Below are 4,916 nucleotides of genomic sequence, written 5' to 3'. Positions count from 1 at the left end.
AAGGAAGGAAGGAAGGAAGGAAGGAAGGAAGGAAGGAAGGAAGGAAGGAAGGAAGGAAGGAAGGAAGGAAGGGGGAATAAAGGAAGCAAGAAAGGAGGGAGGGAGGAAGCGAAAGAAAGAAAAAATAAAGAGAGAAAGGAAGAAAGAAAATATTTTAAAATACTTTATTTGAAAAAGATATTTTTGAAGTTCACAAAAATCATTAACAAAAATCATTATTTTCCTGCTCATGGGGGCCACTCTCCTTGTCCTCATCAGGTAGTTTAGTTGTGAAAGCTTGGTGCTAACAACATCAAGATTTTAGATTCCATCTCATATGAACTAGTTGTTGCTGGTGACTCTAAATAGAAGCTCCAATAACACACTTTCTGGTTGGTGAGTCTCAAAGGACCTTAAAAGATGTTCATCTTTCCTTCAATCAGACCACCAAGTCTCTGTTCAGGCTTAAATGTTTGTTTCATGGAGAGATAGCTCAAAAGTTAAGAGCACTGGCTACTCTTCCAGAGGGCTGAGTTCAGTTACCAGCACCCACACTGTAGCTACCAAACACCTGTAACTCCAGCTTCAGAGGATCTGTTGCCTGCATCTGTCCTCCACTGGCTCTGGGATACATGTGTTACACATAAACTCACACGTGTGTATGTGTGTGTGTGTGTGTGTGTGTGTGTGTGTGTGTGTATTGTGTATTGTGCATAATTTTTAAGGGACTGGAAAGATAGCTCAGCAGTTAAGAGCACATACTGTTTTTCCAGAAGACCCAACTCCAGACCCTAATAGCAGTCAGGCAGTCTACAATTGCCTTTAACTAGAACTCCAAAGAATCTATCACCCTTTTGGCCTCTGTGAGGACTGCATGCATGTGCAACAGGCACACATACACAAACTTTTAATAAATATAAATCTTTTAAAAAGCTTCTCTGCCAGTGCCTGGCAAAACCAGAAGTGTACACTCACAGTCATCTATAGGATGGAACACAGGGTCCCTAATGGAGGAGCTAGAGAAAGTACCCAAGGAGCTGAAGGGGTCTGCAACCCTATAGGTGGAACAACAATATGAACTAATCAGTACCCCCAGAGCTCGTGTCTCTAGCTGCATATGTAGCAGAAGATGGCCTAGTCGGGCATCATTGGGAAGAGAGGCCCATTGGACTTGCAAACTTTATATGCCCCAGTACAGGTGAACACCAGGGCCAAGAAGTGGGAGTGATTGGGTAGCAGAGAAGCGTTGGGGGAGGGTATAGGGGACTTTTGGGATAGCATTTGAAAAGTAAATGAAGAAAATATCTAATAAAAAAATTAAAAAAAAAAAAGCTTCTCTGCCAGGCAGTAGTGGTGCATGCCTTTAATCCCAGCACTTGGGAGGCAGAGGCAGGTGGGTTTCTGAGCTCAAGGCCAGCCTGGTCTACAGAGTGAGTTCCAGGAGAGCCAGGGCTATATTGAAAAAAAAAAAAGCAAAAACAAACAAACAAAACAAACAAACAAACAAAAAGCTTCTCTTGTATATAACAATTACATTTACTAAAACCATCTAGAAAACTGGTCCCACCCATTTCTGGAAGGTGTAATAAGCAGGAAAATATTGGGTAATTACAAAAAACATGGGAGAATTTGATTGTAGGTTTGTTTTGTTTTGTTTTGTTTTTTACTCATTGTCTTACTAAAGATGTCTAAGATGTTGGTTTCATATTTCTGCAATTGTTCTTAAATGAATGAAAATTATACCTTGCATTTAACTTTCCATTACTTGCACTACACTAAAGAGTCTTTGTATCCTGAAAATGCCGAGGGACTTGATTTTGTCCGCAATTTAAGGGGACAATTTTAGTGGCCCACATTTTCTAAATTTTCATAAAATATTTATGTACCATCCAGCCAAGCAATTTAGAGAAATTATATCTGATGGGTATTAAACTATGAATTTTATTTTGAAGAAATCTTTTAATGTGTGTGTGTGTGTGTTTTTTAACGGAGCATGTTGATTTTATTGAAATCTGATATGTGTGTGTGTGTCTGTGTGTGTCTGTGTGTGTCTGTGTGTAACATAACAGAGTTGCTGTGAGAATTACATCTTCTTTTATAGAGTGCATAACACACACACATAATACAACAAGAACATTATCTGGCACACAATGAATAAGAAATTCCAGGTAGATGTTAGGGAACAAATGAAAATTCTAATTTCTCGTGTCTTTCTTTATTGGGCTTGCTTAGTTAGACAATACTGTACAATAGAATCTTCTATAATGATCCTGTTCTACAGTAGCCACTCGCCTACACAGAACCACTAAGAGTTTCAGAAACTAAGCTTTTAATTTATACTCACAGAAAGCGAATAGAGGACCAAACAGGTCAAGACAAGTGGATTGGCTCATATATCATATGCCTATCAAGTTTATATTTTATTAATTATTTGTGTATATATAACAAACAAAATGCCTTCTAATTCTTCTACATGATTCTTTGTAAAAGCAGAGAGAATTTTGTTAGTTCTTCTGGGTGTTGAGAAGGCATTGCTCTTACTGAAGACAGAGGTCAACAGAAAGAAGTGAAGAACTCTTTCTTGGGTATTCCACAGCATGTTGGAAGTTTTTATTGGTTTGTTTTATTATATTTTTTCTAAAGCAATAACACTTGTCTTCCTTCCTTTTCCTACCACAAACTTGTATAATGCCTTATGCATTTCTTTACTTTCTCTCATAGATTTATTTGTACCATCCGAAACAGACTGTAAAGCCATTAAAGGAAATTGGCACTTTTGTATAATTGGCATACATCCCATAATAGCTAGAAAAAAAAACTGAAGAAAAACCTCAAAAACCAACTTAGGAAATGTGCATTTGTGAAACAGCAAAAGGTTAAGTTCCTTACTGTGTATATAAATTCAAGATTGTTCTTCTATTAAAAAGCTTAAGTTGTAATAGTTTGAGTACTTCTAGGTGGAAAATTCAAGAGCCAGCAGCCTCACTTCCCCTGCCTTGGCAACTACAGAATCTCAGACAAGGACAAGGCTCCATTAGAGTGCTTAGGAGAAAGATAAAATAATTACTGGGGGTAGGGGAGGTAGAGGACATGGCAGCCTGTCTGTGACCGGCAAAGACAGATGTAAATATTCAAATTTAATTATGTAACTACAAATAAAAAGTATTGATATTAAATGTAGATTGAGATAGATGATAGACAGGTAGTGAGATAGATTAGACAGATGGTAGATAGATAGATAGGTAGGTAGGTAGGTAGATAGATAGATAGATAGATAGAAGATAGATAGATAGATAGACAAGCAGATAGATGATGGATGGATGGATGGATGGATGAATGGATGGATGGATGGATGAATGGATGGATGAATGGACAGATTAGATAAATGATAGAAATATAGGCAGACAGATGACAGAGAAGCTCAAAGGTAGAGCTGATGCATACCGGAGAGAATCAATATTACTTGGAGTAATGAGAAGAATATACTACAAAATGTTTGTTTCATTCATATATTCATTCATTCATTCATTCATTCAATATCTGTCTGCAACATTCCAGGCACTGTTGGGCTTTGAAGGTGTTCAGGTAAGTCTGAGAGTTATAAGGTTTACTAACAGGCAACTCACACTCAAGATGCAAAGCCTATGAAAAGGTCATCAGATTACAACGTGGTCTAGAGATCAATGTTGCCTTAACAGTTTTGTGTTAGATATTATTGCCTTTTGCTCTCTGTGGTTTAGATTAGAAAGTAAAAAAGTGTCACTGCCATTTCACCCTGAAAACCTCACCTTGAACAATGCTAAATAAGGAAATAGCAATGCCTACATGTCACCTTTCCCATGTCTAATAAACAGAAACACATGTTCACAATATAAAAAGAAAGCCCAAACCATACATTTTAATTAGTGCAGCTAAATACTAGCAGGCAGTAACCACGACTTACCCAGTTTAAGATATAATGTTTAATTTAGAAAAAGAGTAAAAGATCCAAACATCTAGTTAAAGTAAAGACCTCATTAAGCTTTGGCGTTATTGGTTCATCGTGACTATTACTTTTGGCCTTCGCATGAGTGCTTCCCATGGAATTAACCGAGCCTCAGTACCCAGTTGTGTGGGATTTGATTTCCCACTCTTGAAAGCAGCCTCAGCTTGTTTTGGATTCTAAAGCAGGTCTTCTAATAATTATTATTTTTAACAATAATAATGATAATAAAGATGTTCTCTTTCATAGGAGAAGGGAGTGGGAGATGGAGGAGGGAATGTGGGAGAGGGGGTCAGGAGTGGGGACAACAATTGGGATGTAAAGTGAAGAAAAAGAAAAACTACTCACAAGCAACTGCTTCCTGCCTATTGTTCTCTCAGCAGAAAGGACTATGGGTACTTCTCCTCAATTCAATTTTCATCAATAAACACACACCTAATGACTACCAGGAGCTTTCCAGACACAGAGGTGAACAAATCACAGTCCATTTTTTTTCAATGAGTTTATAATGTGGAACTGATTCCAAAAAGTTTGAAAAGAGCAGCTACCGACAGGTCAAAGAAAATGATCAACACGTGCCCAAACAAGCTTACAAATTACCCGTGTGCTAGGATGCCTCATTAAGTTACTCATTTTCTCAGATGCCAGCAGCTCAGCTGGGGGATGGGGGCGGGACCACAGGAGAACAAGTTTTTGATTGCGGTATGTCATCCCTGGCTCATGTAAGAGCCAAAACATGCTTCTATACTGACAAAGAATTCATTTCTCTTTATCATCAAACAAAGTTCCTTTAGCTTCCTCTACCAGGGGATATGCCGGCATGAAAAAAACAAAAAACAAAAAATCAAAAACAAAACAAAAACAAAAACAAAACAATCACTTCACTTTATCACAACCCGCCTCTTTCCTGCCAAAATACTCCATCTACACACTCTTTAATGGTGTGTGTATGTGT

The 4,916-nt window shown here is 37.9% G+C and overlaps 1 protein-coding gene across 2 annotated transcripts in view; it reads right to left on the bottom strand.

Annotated features, from left to right (window-relative positions):
* Cntnap4 (contactin associated protein like 4) overlaps positions 1 to 4,916 on the bottom strand; it is a 290,563-nt gene that overhangs the window by 194,418 nt on the left and 91,229 nt on the right. The window lies entirely within an intron of this gene.

The sequence above is a fragment of the Mus caroli genome, chromosome 8 (genome assembly GCF_900094665.2).
Source record: "Mus caroli chromosome 8, CAROLI_EIJ_v1.1, whole genome shotgun sequence".
Lineage (NCBI taxonomy): Eukaryota > Metazoa > Chordata > Mammalia > Rodentia > Muridae > Mus > Mus caroli.
The sequence above is the reverse complement of the archived record's forward strand: the minus strand, read 5'-3'. Positions and strand labels throughout refer to the sequence as shown.